Source organism: Electrophorus electricus, chromosome 9, assembly GCF_013358815.1.
Source record: "Electrophorus electricus isolate fEleEle1 chromosome 9, fEleEle1.pri, whole genome shotgun sequence".
Lineage (NCBI taxonomy): Eukaryota > Metazoa > Chordata > Actinopteri > Gymnotiformes > Gymnotidae > Electrophorus > Electrophorus electricus.
The window spans coordinates 18,648,671-18,666,579 of record NC_049543.1 but is presented as its reverse complement, the minus strand read 5'-3'; positions in this window follow the sequence as shown (position 1 = coordinate 18,666,579).

Below are 17,909 nucleotides of genomic sequence, written 5' to 3'. Positions count from 1 at the left end.
AAGCTTGAAACAAAATAAACCTTTTGCGTTAGATATCAAAGACGCATCACTTCAACAGTCTGATATTCGCAAATGAATAAATCTCTACAGCCAAATGCAGGTGGCTGACATCCATCCCAACCTGAGGAAAAATCCAACATTTTGGACCAAGATAATAAAATCCATAGTGTTTACAAGATGGTTTTGTTTTACGAACATCTGCCTCTCTTGGCTTTGCGCTTGGTTAAAAGAATGCGCATGGCAGCGGTTTACGGTTGTGTGGGAGTAGGAGCGCACATGGCGCATTACTGACCTCTCGCCCTCTGTGCTCACCATAGATGTGACGTTCGGTTAATCTGCGGTCCAGATCATTTAGAGTATCCACAAATAGTTAATAACAATTAAAAAAAAAAATTAAAATCCACCAATAGTTTAATCTATGTATATTGCACAGTGAGGGAAAATACCATCCACTGTTCAGGAATTGATTATTGGCCCTTTCTGATTATGCCAAGAAACATTGACTCTTTTGTACTACTGTATACTTCTATCATCTGACTAATTCTGTTTCCTACTGCTGTCAACTTTTCTTTTTTCTGAGGATACCATAAAAAACTGGAGAATGTCACTGCCACCCTTCCTCTTGCTCACCCTTCCGCTTCCTCATAATCAATGTGAATAAAAGTTGACTTTAATAAAAAAAAAAAAAAAATAGAAATTGCACTTTAATCAAACACTACTAAAGCTATTTATCACAAACATGTACAGGTACACAGGATTTACGAATATGCAAATATGAAAGCAACTACCGTCCATATGTCACACATGGCCGAGACCATTGTGGGCCGTTGCGTGAAATGAATGGCTAATAACCCTATAATATTCAAATGTACATGGATTGAAAATGCTATCTGGACATTTCGGTTGATTGTATAAAATGTAGGTTACAGAACACACAACATTTCAATTTGCTAATGGCTTTGTTGTATATTGTGGGAAGCTGTGGAGACCAAAATGCCTGTGCATACTCTGGTCTGTTTTTAGTTCAAGACTAATTTAATGACTCACCTGACACTATTAGAAACAGTTTGTAGGCATAAGGTTCACAATGTATATTAAGCATCCTCTTATCCATCCATCAGTGGTCAGTTTCTGGCCACAGAAATGATTATCTGGACATCTTTGACTAGTAGGCCACTCTCAACACAGCAGTGACTGTAAGTATAACACCTCCAGCAGTGACATTATATATAAGTATGTAAAAGACCCGTGGCATACTTTTCAGTGCCAAATAAACTTGGACCATCTTGACACTCACTACCACGCCAATAAAATGTAAATGTAAATGTGTTGAGTATGACCCACCAGCCATACAACATTTGCTCAGTAGTGGTCCTGTGGTCAGAAACTGACTAGTGATGAACAGTGTAGAGGATAGTGCATACTTACGGCTATAAACTTGAAATTATGTATTTACAGAATGTGTCAACTGTAAAAGATATGTGCCATATAAGACGTGGGAAATGAGTGTACCTCATTTTTATATTTGGTGTAATGTTTAAAAAATTCTGATACATGTATCTTTTAATCATGATGATTGTCTCATACCATGCTAAAAAAAAAAAGAAAAACATCAAGGTAACTACAGAAATGGTTTGTAAGCCTTCGCATTTGGTCACTTTTCTCCTCCATGACACAGCAAAAAAATTACAATATTTGGTTTCATGCCTCATTGGCTCATGGGTCCCATTCAGATACAAATTACTGCCCAGTATAGATTGTGTAATACATATACCTATTCAAACATAAGGGTAATTGGTTGAAATCCCCCTGACAACACGAGTGTTTTGCCTTTCATAAATGCAGTGGGCTCAGTAATCAAGCCCACATGATGTGAGTTATGTGCTGGTCTGAGGTCTCATTGAGCCGAGGCCCTCCATGCATATCACCATGTCTACTGCAAAATGTGCTTTGCTATGGTAACTCTTGCTGTAAACACAGCTCCCTCATTGCTATTGGGAATCAACCATGACGTATCAGGAATCGCATGTTCCCAACAAGGAAATGTCTTTACCCAAGACGTTTAATTAGTGTGGACTACAACTATTGTGTGTGTATGGATATGTATGCATGCTCCTAATATGGTGCACTGCATGGTAGCGGTTCTTGCAGAAGTGTTGAAAATGTATTCAAGCAGCAGCACAATGTCCATTTAACTACTTTATTTTCACCAGCAGGCTGAATCCATGTGACTAAGTAAAAAACTAATAGCTCCAGAGATATGTGGTCCAAATCTCATTTGGATGGTGTCTCTTTCGATGCTGAAGGCAATGCATCAAGAACTGATGGTCCCTCAGCATCATCCAATCAGTTCCTGATGCAGTATCATCGACATCTGAAAGTTCAGGGTTCCCTAGCAAACAGGCCAAGTTTCTACTGTAAAAAAAACTATAATGCAAAACAAGTAAAAAATTAAACACAGAAAACATGGGGTATGCTTTATAAAGACTACAAAACACTGTTTCACAGAGACTTTCGTAACGAATTGCTTTTGTAATCATAGCAACATCTTCATTCATCAATGGTAAAGGCAAACTCTGACATGCTGAGAAGCCAAGTGGGTCGATTTCATGACGCTGACAAATCACTGTGTTTAGCATAATCCCAGCAGCCATTGTGAGGGGAACTAAAAGAAGTATTCACAGTTGCCAGCTGAGATTGGACTAGTGCACAGCAACAGTTGCTGAACCCCGTTGAAACAAGCTGAGAGAAAAGATTAAATTAAACAATAAAGGGGGGGGGGTAACTTACTAATTCTTCAGTAATGTGAGACACAGTGCAGAGACACTATACATTTAATTTCAAACATAACATTTAAAACATTTAAAAACTCTGGAAATCTGATTGTAATGGCACAGTTACTATACAAGCCAATTCTTATGCAATATTCCTCCATTCTTTCTCAATAGCCTTAATTGGCAATGGGGTACGTTCAAATTCAACACCAGTTGTACTGCAATCTTCTTGTCCTCCCTCTGCATGAATAATTAAAACAGTTCCATCCCCGTAGCCGGCAGGTGGGAGGCTGGCCCTGCTGGGCTGATGGCCAACATGCTTTAGCAGGAAACAGCCTGCATCATGTGGAAGACCGTGCAGACTCACTGCACAATCTCTGCAGGTGAATGTGGGATACAACATCACTATCACAGTTGCCTGCAGAGATTAAGCAGTCTGTCCAAGATTACAATGCTAGGATAGAATCCCTCTTACTCTTGTACTTATAATAAATGGTAAGTTATTCTCAAGTATCAGTTCATAACAGATTTTATCTAGTACTGCATAGCAAAAAAAGAAAAGAAAAACAAAAACAGCCCAATACAAGCAACTATAAAAAAGATCACCCATGCAAATCATATAATCATAGGGTCTTCATATTACCATGGAGACATCAAGCAGTGAGCACATGCCCCATTGTTGGAACATGTCCTTTAAGATGGACCAGTAGCTGGATGGGGACAAAGGTCATCCAGTCTTGTTCCAGGGGTCATGACCTTCCAACCTGATTAATCCATCTGCAATGGATGGAAAAAAAACAATGCCTAATAGGTTAAGGGGTGAAGGATGAGTATGCATTAGTATCATCTAAAAGAACAGCTTTGTGTTTACGTTGGACGATTTTTAAAGTCTGCACTAAGAAACCACAAACTGCAGGGATGATGAAGCATGATAAAATATTGTTCAAAACAATGGCTCCCTCCCCTGGTTGTATCTGGGACTACCAAGAGAAGTGGCAAAGAACATACAGAGAGAAAACGACTGAACCATGTTTTGAATAATTCAACAACGAATGCAGCGGTTAAATAGACGCAGAGGTTTCTCCTTTGCCTAATTACTGTTTTTCTTTTGTTTCAAAGACCCACTCTCCCAGAAACCGTTTTATATGTATCTTTACCAGATTTCCCCTTTAGTGTGGTTGTTTTTCAATTCCTGAGCCATTTTATATCTAAATGTATACTTACATAATGACTCACGCTAACCATACATCGGTCATCTGGTCTACTCTTGCATGCTAGAGTGGGTATCCCTACCCAAAAAAAGGGATCATCCCCCATTAAGCTTCAGTTCCATGTGGTCCTGAAGGCCGTGATGCAAACCTCTGGTGGGACAGGGCTGGGTGAGTGATTTTATGAAATGGAACATCCTGGCAGTCCGCATTTTGCTACTCACCCGATGCACAGAGTCTTTCTGACAGCTCTAACCTCTTTAGCTTCGTGCCCCGCTGTGCTCAGGATGGCTTGCAAGCTAAATGCCATCTGCCGAAACATCAGATTCCACTTGGGTTGCTGGTCAATTGAAACGGTGAACCATTGTTTTTTTTTGTTTGTTTGTTTTGTTTTTTTTCTTTCTGAAGGTTCTGGTAATGTCAGACAATAGATATTTGATCTTGAGTATGTCAGACAGAGGTTTTGTTTGTTTATGGAAATGCTAGAAACTAAATATGGGTTTCTTTGTAAAGCAAAACCTCCATTTACCAGTTAGTCAATCTCTTCAGGAAATTTCTTGGACAAGATCTGATTGTCTGGGATATCTGTGTTGACACCCGCCAAAGCTTCTCTATACTGTCTTCTTACTCTTATGTTGTGTAAATAAATAAGTGCACTAAAAATGAATGTAATATAGTCATATCTTACTTATCACAATTCAGTAAGAAATGTATATGTGAAAATTCAAAAGCCAGTTAAAACCTGAAATAAGATTCCCTGTGAAAGAATTTGTTGGAAATATGTAGATTTTTTATGACTGGAGAAAAAACAAACAAACAAAAAACTTCAAAGACAAATGTAATATTTGTTAGTGTCAAATGAATTCATGGATCCTCTAAGGTGCAGCAGTTTTATAAGATTCTGTGTGTGTGTGGAGAGGGGTATTGTCAAGAGGGGTCTGATTAATACATTCTGTCAGAGAGGAGAAAGAGGCCACTGGAACTGTACACATGTTTAAAATAGCCATTGTTTACTTGTAGAGCTATAAATTATAGAAAATAATACAGTGCTATCATTCCATATCATTACTACCTATACTTTGTAAAGTGCAGATCTTCTCATGATCTAATTGTACTTCATGTGGTAGTGTAATTTCTGCATAACAGCTACAGTAGCATGTGAATGACAGTAATTATGTTTTGAAGCATCTGATCTCCAGGGGTTTTAGGATAAATCTCATTGTGTCATTCTCATTTTTTCAGCTCACATTGAGTAAGATGACCGTGTCCATGAAAACAACACATAGATGGTTAGTTGGAGCGTCTTTTTCAAATGAGCACAACAACAACATGCATTACTGTCCAAGCATGGAAACGGTTGGAGTTCAGGACCCCGCGGGGTGGTGTTTGGATAGAGGAGGGGGAAGGACAATGGTTACTGAAAGACGGAAGTTTGAGCCCAAGAGCCTCAGGGGTGTGTTCTGCTTGTGAGACAGTTGAATTCTCACTGAACAGCACTGACGTTTTCACTGGTGGCAACACCGTCATTTACAATAGGCCTCCGAGCAAGGGCAGAGGTGGATGGTGTGTACTCTGAGCACACATGTCGATTAGAACAACCAGGAAAAAAAAACAGAGGAATAATATAGCGTTCTCCATATTTTCTGAGGGAAAAAAAAAATCACAATTGTTACCCATCAAGAAAGAGCAGCATATATACACTCTCTCGTTCACTCAAACGCAAATATCTATGTGGTGACAAAATTCTTAACCTGTTAGCTGTATGTTTCACCCTGGTTTAATTCAGGGCTGAACTGTATAATTTAGAGCCTTAATTCCACACAAGCTGACACGGTTACACTGTATTACTCTGTTGCACATTTACCACTAAATTCTCACATCAAGTCCATATGGTAGTGAAACTGAGTTTGCTGTTCATTCTGCTCGTGCATCAGTTGAACACTAACTACAGCCACTGCACTTTACTGGATGCATAATTTTTCAGCAGAGGACATCACAAGCCAGACTTGGGGGTAGGGCTGCAGTCTGATTATATTTCACGAAGGCAATTTGTAGCCATTTAAATCGGGATTCATTTCCCATGCAAATGGGGAAGGAATTCATTGAAGGCCCTTATTGAAACTTTAACCTTCAACAGTTTGCATTCGATTTGTCATTGTATTTGTCATTCCTGGAATCCATTTCTGTGATTCCATTGAAGTAAATCTGTAGACTAGGTGCACAGAACACATTCCCAGACACAACACAACCAGCATGTGTGAGTAACATTCTCCAGAGTTCATGGATAGAATGAAACTACAGAGGCACCATTTTCAGATACAGCAAAACTGAGGCTCCAAAATTTGTACTAGAAAATGGATTACCTGAGGTAAGCTCATCTTAGAAGAATTTCAGATGCCGCACACCCCCCAAAAAATAAAGATTTGTTAATATGTTGAGAGTGCATGTTTATTCAGACATGTCTGGCAAGAATCTTAGCTAGTAACACTGACTTTTGTATGTCTACAGCCTGTGCAGTTCATTAAGATTCCCAGTACATCAGCACGAGTATGCCAGCATAAGCCTTCTCAGTGACTATCTGGGTGTGCCCCAAAACCTGCTTATCTCCTTTCCTCATCTGCTTATCCCCTTTCCTCATTTCCTTTCCTTGCCATTGAATTTAAGTTCACAAGTGAACAAGGAGAGGAGAGAAGAAGTAGAGAGGTGAGCATGGGTACTAGGACATCACCTTCCCTCGATCTAAACTTGATTTAAATGCAAAGTGGAAATACATAAGATGACAAAGTTCATGTCAGCTATTCAGTCAGAACTCACATTACATTTGTAACTCATTTATAATTACATTTGTAACTAAGTGAATTACAGTAACTCTTACACATGCAATTGTCATGTCCAGATGTGACGTGATGAACTTCATGCAATACTTTTCAAAGTCAGGCTTAAATATCTCTTTGAATGGGATATCTAATGGAAATTAGAGTTTTTAACTCACATCCCCTTCAGTGCTGAGACTTACAAGTGGAGGAAATAAAATTACACTATAGGGATGCAGAGTCTGTGTGTCTGTCAGTGAATGAGAAAGATAGATAAAGAGAGAGAGAGAGAGATAGAGAGAGAGAGAGAGAGAGAGAGAGAGAGAGAGAGAGAGAGAGAGAGAGAGAGAGAGAGAGAGAGAGAGAGAATGAGAGGGGGCTGGAGAGAAAGAGGATGACTGCGTACAGCCTGTGATCATCAAACATAGAATCTTAATCAAACCAAGCAATGGAGCAGCTGACCTTTAGGGGAAATTTTGAATGGACAATTTCACTTCAACAACCTATCCATAGCTTATCCTATCTGTGTGTGCAGAATGCTGCATAGAAGCATCATTCTGCAGTGTCCACTAGACGTACAATGCTGTGGGTGATGAATGGGTAAATAATTATTCTATTTTTAAGTTAAAAAGAACAAGTGATAGAATTGTGGAGGCATTAAAAAGAAAGACATGCTTGAAATCTAAACAGATAATAGAATATTAAAAAGCCATTTAAATGTTTGCCAATAACAGTGGTACTTTTCCATGTTTTAGCTAACCTATTTTGACTTATACAGAAATGTTTAATATGAAAATAATTTTTAAACTTATATTTTTATAAAATTAAAAATAAAAATCATGTTTAGCCTATAACATTTACTGCAAAAGTAACACTCAGGGTTTTAGAGTCCCAAACTGTTAAAATCCCTTGCAAGAAACTAATGCTGCACAGTTTTATCAGTACAAGCTGATCATTTGAAATCGAATCAGTTCAGTATGAGGATTTGACTGCTGTTCAATGCCAGTATAATGATGCATTAATTACTCTGTGTTTCAGGCACATGGCTACATTATATCTATTATTTTTATCCATTAACAAAACTAATGTAATTTAATCAACAATTATAATGTACTTATGATGTAATTATAATTGAAAATAAGGCTAATAAGTATTAGCAAAATCATTGGCAGATATTTGTTTTACATTTTATTAGTTTATAAGTTCATAATATCTTATACTGCAGTTAATGACCAAAACAGAATAAAAGTGTACTTTGACTTACTTGAAGCCTATTTCCTTGAATATTCAAATGCATGCGATTGAGATATGGCCTTGTGATAATTTCTCACACACTGTTTCTTCTGCTTCTTTAAAAAAAAAAGCAAAAAAAAAACAAACAAGCTCTAAGTGCTTTCTCTACAGTCGGGTACTATCACTTGAGGACATGGTCTATATTCAATTAACTGCAAGACTGATTGTCCTAACAGTGTCATTCAAAAATGGAGTACACTGCATCACAATACAGTAGAGTATACCAAACTGAAAACAGAACATATGACATTAGATTTAGAATATATTAATATAATTAGCATAATGTTGGCCATGTGTGATTGCCATAATAATATATGTATTATATAACGTACAGTATATGTAGTCTGTGTTATTTATGTTATGTGTTTGGTAGATTGTCATTGACAGTAATTGATACATTTCCCCTGTATAATTAATTCTTTCAGAGAACAAAAAATTGTTATATGTTATTGCTAACCTATTGGCAGAGAATTCAAAGTAAACACAGTTCCACCAGATCACTCATGAATACCACAAAGCCTTAGAGAAAGGTCGTAACTGGAAATGGTATGCCATTCTCTTATGTCTTTCACATCCTAAGACATTTCAGAATGTAACAGTTGTAATACTGAGTTCAGGTTTAATCATGCTCTTCAAACTTTATTGCCAGAAATTCAGTAAATCGTTGGAATACATGATTTATGAAAATTGACTGACAATTCAACAACTACTTTTACAGTTTCATTAGAAAGCTTTTGGGAGTCAAGAGGTTTTCTCTTCTTTTTCAAAGTACAAGGAAATTTATACAATTTGTCCATGGTAACTGAGCATACACTATGGTTGATAATGATTAGGTTGAAAACACCTAAAGTGTTCTTATAAGATGTAGGCTTTTCACACAGACTACATGTGTGATACATGGCAGCAGCACATCACTGCTTTGGTTGAACACCACCGAACCCAAGCTGAGGCTTCAAAAAGTAGAACTGGTAATGGACCATCCATTATGTCCACTACACCTTCTCTTCAGCTCGGCCAAAGAAAGAGAGAGAGAGAGAGAGAGAGAGAGAGAGAGAGAGAGAGAGAGAGAGAGAGAGAGAGAGAGAGACCTTGCCTGCTTATCTCTGCACACTGGCCTGCCGGCTGTCACTCTCTCACGCCGTCGCTCGGGTCAGTAGCCTCACTCGCTTTCTCTGCACTGGCTCTGAGTCAAGGTCCCCCAAGCAGCCCCCAGCACACACCTGCCTTTTCCCCTGACCTTTGCTACAAAGCCTGGAGACGTGACATTGTGCCATGTGCAGGTCTAACAGTGACCTGTGTTATTGACTTGTGGCTTAAAAGGCCTGTGAGCATCAGGGATGCAACACTATGCATTGTGCATGATGGGTTAGCACATGTGGCTACATTCCGCAGTTTGAAGCACAAACTCAAACTGCGCAACAGCACATGGAAGAACGCGACACTTTGTGCTTAATTGCACTGCAGAATTCAGAGCCACAGTGAAATATTAACAGTTACATCAATAACTTCTAAATTATTACATGCAGTGGGTATGGTGTGTCTGTTGTGCACTGTACAGTGTATAAATGTCACATAGTAGCTAGAGTGTATATGACTCTATATGTGTGTTACAAGTGAATATCTTACACAGTCAAACAATGTCAGTTTTGTAGGCGTCCGTCTGCATGACGACTGGTCTAAGTAGCGCTGGTAAGCATGCAGTGCCATAAAACAGCACAGAATAGACTATAGCTGTGTAAGGTGCATTATAATTTTTCCTTACAGTATACCCCAAGGGACTAGAGAGAGAGGGAGTGTCTGTGTGTGTGTGTGTGTGTGCACGCGCATGAGAGAGAGTGAGCAAGAGCAGGAGAACAGAACGACCCTACTCTCATGATTGATGGTTTCTGTCCGTGTAATAGCTGACTGAGCAACATGTACATTTCTCATAGACACACACACCCATACATATACACACACGCACACACACACTCGCACACGCGCACACACACTACTACTATGCTATGTCTCCAAGCCTTTCCTTTCATTTGCTATACTCCTCTGCATCCCAACTGTTCATCTTCACGAAGGCTTGTGGGAATTTGTCGCTGAGGCCCTGCCAAAGCCTGTCTCCATGTGTTGCCACTCACTCTGCACGCTGCTTCTGAGCAAATGAGCAGCAGAAGCCTGGGTGGGGAGGCGGAGCAAATGCTGTGAGTGGCAGCTCCTTCACTCTCTCTGTTCTCCTTCTCTCTTTCTGGGAAACAGAAATAGCAATGCAGGTATATCCATTCGATCTATTCATCAATATAATCAACAGCGATCGAGGAAAATGAAAATCAGTATTTAGGCTTAAAAAAAAAAAAAAGCTTTTTAGCAGGTTCCAATATTACAAGGGATGGGTCCTAAATAGAATGTTTCATATTTTATATTCCATATTTTATATTCTATTTTTATATTCATCAGAAACATCCATGTAATAGCTGATTGAGACCAGGCGCTCAATCATGAAAAAAGTGAGTAAGCTATGGAAAACAAGCTCATTTCTAAAGCTTAGCTGCTCTCAATATTTTACAGGAGTAGGCTCATACAAATTCATTTTAACTGGTAAACATGAGGGCATTTTGAAAAGTGAGAGAGAGTCAAGGACTTGGTTGTAAAATTAAGAATTTGCAAGTAAGTTTTTTACTATGTAAAAACACGAAATCAGTCAAACTCCTACAGTTCAACAAAGGCCATTGGAAGGTTGAATGCTCTTGGGTAATAACTGTTTTACTAAAACAGAGAAATGCCTGAATCTTAAACAAACAAAAAAAGGTAATAAAAAATGGAAACTTTCTTACAAAGGATTTCATGTAACATGAAACAACGATGTACTGATAAACCTATAACATCTTATTCATAGCAAATATTTTATGTGCTGAAGTATTTCAGATTAATTGAATGATAGAAAACATTAGACGTGTGACAATCCTTATTATTGCTACCAAAAAAAAAAATTTTCATGCCCTTGCTGTAATGTAAGCAACACACACTACAAACGCCTGAACAAGTGCACTTAATTAGCAAACTTGGTCTAGGATATGAAATGGATAAGCAGAATGTGTTGTGTGATCAGGTGCAAGTGTGTGCTTCTCATATATACTTTTGTAGTTGATTGATGTGAGATGCTACACCCCCCACCCCCAGGCCCAAATTACCTTTCAGTCCACAGAGCCAGAACTCATTAATTTCTGCCTCAGTAGACCTCTGCTTACCTCTGGTGCAAGCACATTTTAATCAGAGGCCTTCCACTGACCAAACACCACGAGGTGATCAGCTTTGGAGGGAAATGATCTGTGTTTTGGTGACCCGTCCAGTGGATAGTGCTATAAACCACTCAATACCATGACATAGACGGGTGTGTGGAAGCTTGTTTGGGGCAGGGAGAGGCAGAGATGGGTTCAAGGCCGTTTGGGTTTGATGGATAACCTGCTGGTGCCACGCCACACTTACAGCAACTAACATCACTGCAGAGTGTGTTGATGGGAAAAATTACATTCCACGAAATAAGTTCAGATTAACAGAAATGTGCTGGGGAGGGTCACAGTGATGATACATGGTGCCCCACTTATGTAAACTGTAGAAATATTTAGTTGAAAACGAAGCAGCATTAGACATCAAAGATCACATGAACTGGAGTTTAGATTAAAACATTTGTTCATGCACTGAAATGATCAACATCTATGTCTTCACTAAAGGTCTTTTATTAGACACACGCATGTACACAAAAAATCTTGTGTTCTTACATTATTAGAATTGTATAAAAAGTCTCCTCACAGGAACATGCATCAGGATATGAGTCTAGGCCCTGTTCCTCCAAGTTATTTAACCATCATGCCACTTTCAGTGTTGGATTCCTATCTAAACATCAGTGATGCGCGTGAACTTTGCATTGAAATGTGGCCACGTAGTGAAATGAGCAGAGAAGGTGGGTCAGTGATGGTAAACTGGTCAAACACGGCGGAGCTTGACAGTGCAATACATGCATATCCCACAGCAGTGGACAGACACTCCACATGGGAACGGGGGAATATCCCAGTCCATCGACCCCATGTGGAAAATACCCAGATTCTGTTTGGACCGGTTGAAAACTAAACTCTGCCTGATCTAGAGAGCCCGGCACCCGTTGCACCACCGCAGTTAAGAAATGCCAAGGCTGCAAAACACAGACCGCGTGTCGGCTGCCGTATCTCACCGGCAGTGCCGTCCCCGCTCACGCAAGCAGAATGGGGTATGTAAACACAGCAGACACACTAAGCCTCCACCACTGCAGCCTGGTCCCACCGAAGCAAGGGACGACCCAGCTTTGGACAGAAAAAGAGAGAGAGAGAGAGAGAGGAAAGTACCTCTTTGGAGCGCCTGGGTGCCGGCGGGGCTTTTGTTGGTGTAGGACACCTGTGCGTGCTGCAGAAGCCTGGAGGTCCTGAGAGAAAATTAGACAGAGAGAGAGAAAGAGAGAGAGACAGCGAGCGAGCGTGCGTGACAGTGTGTGTCTGTGAGACACTGAGTCTTGTTGCTGCTGCTGTCTTGTGTGCTAGGAGTGGGGGAATGGAAAAGAGGGAGGGAGAGAAAGAGAGAGAGAGAGAGAGAGAGAGAGAGAGAGAGAGAAAAAAATGCCTCCTCAGTACCCAGGCTGGTCCTCCTTAGGACAGAGGTGGGGAGGTACAGTAGTGGGGGGTGGTGGGGGAGGGGGTGGGGGTTATGAGCAGAACGGAATTGCTCTCTCATCTGTCTCACCCTCCCTCCTTCTCTCTAACTTGCTCACTTTATCTCCGCCCTCCAACCGGCCCCTCTCAGCCACACCCACACACATGCACACACGCCATCCACCCCCCACCCCCTGCTGGCCACGCCTCTGCCCCACCGTACGTTAATATCACTACAGACATATGCTGGACCTGGTCGGGCAGCACATTTGTAGGAATGAGCGCTATGGTCAGATATTTTCGCCTCTTTTGCCTGCTTACGGTCAGTCTGCCGTCTCAATCTTTGCAAGAAATGCTGTCCCAGAAGTCTGCTGACGAGTCATGTATAAATCAGAGCACCGCAAGCACTGCTGAAGGTATTGATTTACTCCTCCTATTTTGTCTTCTTGTTGAGAATGCCCTGCTTTTGAGGATGACAAGATCAAAATATGAAAGGAAATATGAAATAAAAATGAAGGAATTGTGTGCTAGGCAAAAGCCAGTAGCTTTTGTCTAAGTATATGTTTAAAACTTCAAATTTGCTTTGCTATAAATCACCATCAAATCAGGAACATAAACTTGAACCCCCCCAGCAAAATCCAGCAAAAAAAAAAGCTACTTCAGTAGTAATCAGACATGCTGTTTAGCTAACACTGTCTCTTAACTCCCTCCCCTGTTCAGAGAGGTCACATGGTCATGACCTCTGCAGCAATATAACACTGATCAAACGTAACCTTTTTTCCCTCTGCCACACACACACACACACACACACACACACACACACACACACACACACCCAATGGACTGCTCGTGCTTGTATTGGGGGGGTGGAAACACAAGGGGGCGGGACCAAGCCAAGAGGAGGGCTCTGCGGCCTGTGACAGTGAATGGACAGATGAGCCATCAAACAGTGGCATCAGGCTACACCCCGCTAATGAAGACCCATGCAGGAGAGAGCAGCGGGCATGAACCTTTGGGCTCGTGGTGCAGGACAAAGACAGCACCATCTGTTGTCTTGAATTAGAGTTGGAGACAGGGACTAAAGGGGGTTTGGGGAGAGGTATTTACAGCAAAGCAGGGAAATAACCACATATCACTACCCCCCTTTGCAGGGTTTTATTAAAACACTGGTAATATGAGAAATTAGGATCTGCGGGAGAAAAGAGGTGGCCGCATGGTTTCCTGGCCTTTCATTAAACATGCTCACTGCTAGTTGCTTCACCTGTTGGTGTCTTGTGTCTGTTGTTTCAGCTATAAGGATGAATCTACTGATGTAGATTCAGGTCAAAAGAAATGCGCAGATTTGCAGGATGCAAATATATTCAAGGAAATAAGAAAAAAAAGAAAAATAATTTTACATTGTCATTTGATCTCATTTGATGGTTTTACCTTGTTAAACATTAGGCATGTAAGAACTGTAAAATTGTAATTACAGTTTGGAAAAGAAAGTGGGATAATGCAAAATAAAATCCCACTTAGTATGCCTTGGTCAGAGGCATGCTGAGAGGAGCCAGAAAGCGCTCTAATCAGAAGGCACACTAATCTACTTTGAACATCTGAACTGCAGCTTGGGTCCAGCGATACGGCACGACGCTGTGGTGCAAAGCGCACAAAGGATTCCAGCAGACTTAAGAGGCTGAAGTTCACAGGACTGACCTTCAGGTGATACTCTCGATGACAGAAGTCAGTAACGAGTGAGCAGTTGAAACTCTGTCAGCTGGGTAGCTTATTCTCACCATTTGAAACAGTTTGCCATCTTCTTTTTTTTGCTAAATAATGACTTATGATTAATCCTTTACACAATTTTAAAGTGGACAATCTTCGAGATGTTTGAATAAATAAAATACATAAAATTGGCTGAAAGCCTTCATTATGGAGTGACCCTTGATAGTGGGACTAGTGCCAGATCAAATCCTTGATAACATGGCCTAAGAACATCCAGAGTGCTCTACCAACTCCTCACAGGGTCATCCCGCCCTCAACCCCCAACCCCCCCCATGCACACAAAGTCATTGTTCATAGCCATACTGCTGTATTATTTGTTTTGTAAGCATGCTGAACAATTTTAAATATTTAGCCCTGGATGTTCAATGAAAAGGATTTCTAGGCAAAACTGAAATATTAAACCAGATAGATATTATAGTGTGTGGCGACGCTGTGATATAGAATATTCTTCTTTTGGCTACATTTTTACAAAGTTATGGAGTATTTTTTTTTTTCCCCCAAAGAAACTTTATGTCAAAGTAAATGTAAAAGACAAAAGTAAATGAATCAAAAGGGTAAAAATATAAAGAATCAACCACTGCAATCAGAAACAACCAGACTTGTTTCAATGTAATAAACGCAGTTTTTATCCAATTTTAAAGACCTCTGAAATTCATTCCAGGGCTGTGAAACTCTGTATAATAAGGGCAGTGGTAGCTCAGTGGTTAAGGTACTTGACTTGTAATCAGAAGGTTGCTTATTCAAGTTGCTACTGTTGGGCCCCTGAGCAAGGCCCTTAACCCTCAATTGCTCAAGTTATACTCAGTCATAATTGAAGTTGCTTTGGATAAAAGTGTCAGCTAAATGCCATAAATGTAGGCTTTGATACAGACAGCCTGTGCATGAGGTGGTGCCACTGTACATTCAATATTTACTTAGGTTTTGTGTGTCCAAAAATGACTACATACAGATAGCAGGCATTGGTAAATTTGTTTCAATTGCAGAGGTAAAATCATAAAAACATTTATCAAAAGGTATTAATTTTAGATCAAATTTTGAGTGATCATTTAAGAGACAGTCAAAGACCAGAATTAGAGAATTTTGATTAGATCACAGTTTAATTTGAAATCTATTAAAGGTGTAATATATGCTTTGTGAATACTATTTAAGTGAATTAGTTGGTGTGGATTTTTTCTTTCAACATTTTCAAAATTATATTTTCACTCAAGCATGGGTGAGTAGGCAAATATTTTTATACAACCTTAACAAACATTTAAATATATTGCGATAGAATGGCATTACATTATAGCTGATGCCATAATCACCATGTAACACAAATAAATATGTAAAAATGGTGGCAACTTATTAAAAAGTAGAATGATAAATTTGGCTGGTCTATTAAACACAATCTTAAAAATAACAACACGAAATGCAAAAATTAAAATGCATGCAACAACTAAAACAAAAATAAATGCAAAAACAAACAAGAACAGATTGAATTTAGGATGAAACATTTTAAAGTGCCCTAAGGGGAAAAAGAAAAAAAAGAAGGAAGCATTAGATAGTTCTGCATGTTATTCAGGGATGCAGGTGCACAGTGAGTAAATCTGGATTATCCAAACTAGGCAAAGTCATCTGAGCATGTTCTGTAAGGGTCTGCATTAAAAGGAAACATTCATATAATTTAAAGAGATAGAAAACTAAAAGCTAAACTCATTTATGAGGTTTATAATGATCACCAGTAATTCGTCTGAGTGTTGAATGATGGGCAGGTCCAGCTCTAGACTTTTGGGGACTTTAAGAAGGATTTTTGGGGTCCTGTAGCACACCCCACCACACCCTAAGGCGCTGTCCTAGATCTACACATTGTAAAAATAAATATAGGGAGAATTTTATAAAATATATATAATTTGTCACAAATTAACATTATAACATTTCCAAATAAACAAACTACCTATAAACATATTTTTTTTTTTAAATCAGTTGAAAAGTAGTAAAACATTAACAAAATATCTATTTATAAATGATCCAAATGTCTTATATAAACAAATTCATGTATTTAGTCATATTTTGTTTATTTTTAATATGACTAACTTGACTAACCATGTTAGACAGGACCATCATGCAATTATGTGCTTTTCCCTTTTAAAATTGCACATATGGAATTATATTGTCGCTTATATTAACAGCATTAAATTCAGTGGCAAAGCAAAACATTCCTAGATTTTTAGCTAGGTAGCTCATCCTAAGATCCTTTACATAGCTAGGTAACTTATTAGCAACCAGTTAGCATACCAGCCAATAATTGACTTGCTAGATGTACCAAAAATTGTCATTAACACATCCACAAAAGTTTTGAAGTTTTAAACATATACTTAGACAAAAGCTACTGGCTTTTGCCTAGCACACAATTCTTTCATTTTTATTTCATATTTCCTTTCATATTTTGATTGTCATCCTCAAAAGCAGGGCATTCTCAACAAGACAAAATAAGGCAGGAGTAAATCAATACTTTCACAAAATATATATATACACACACACACTTCATGTGCTATAAGGGAACCCATGTAACACCTGAGCATCTTTGTTCAATTTTGTTGGCATTATATAGTAAATTTAACAGGCCACAGCTTATATTGTAGATGGGGTTCAAGTTTTAGATAATGTAATTCTTCTAATGGTCACAATCTCTTTATTGGTTAATAAAAGCTTCAGCACTCAGAAACGGATGCTTAGTCTTATCAACTAAAAAAAAAAGGCTCAAAGCAGCCACACTACCAAGGACTCCGACATACCCTTTTAACCTTCCTAAGTGAAGGTCTGTCACAATTACCAAGGCACAGATCATGAGTTTCTGATAACATGCTTTTATGAGTCAACTTAATTACCAATGGTCAGACCTCTAGACAGTGCACTTGTTAACATCTGTTGTAGGAAAAAATGCCAACATTAAAAAAAAAAAAAAAAAGTAAACCTTGAGCTTTACCTGCTCATCAGTTACAGTTCATGTTGGTCTTGGACATAGAAAGGGAGACCCAGACAGCAGCTGATGCCACTCTTCCTACATGGTCAGAGGTTTTACACATAGTGGTGCTGGATGTGGCCACAACACTGAAGTTCCTCCTTCACAGCTAACTTGCTTGGCTACATAGGCACAACATGGTGCTAGCAGAAAGTGGATTTTTAATTTATAGCATCATTCAGCACAAGAGAAACCAAGACATGTATGCAGCTGTACACATGTGATTAGTTGAAGACTGTTCTTACCATCATTGTGAAGACCCTTTTCATTCAAGGAACTGGGTATTTCTCTGCAGTTTCTTTATATTCGCTGAAGTGTTTCTCAGGTTGGTGCCCTACAGTTGCAGGCCACCATAACCCTCACCCATGCATTATTTGTAAGAGGCCAAA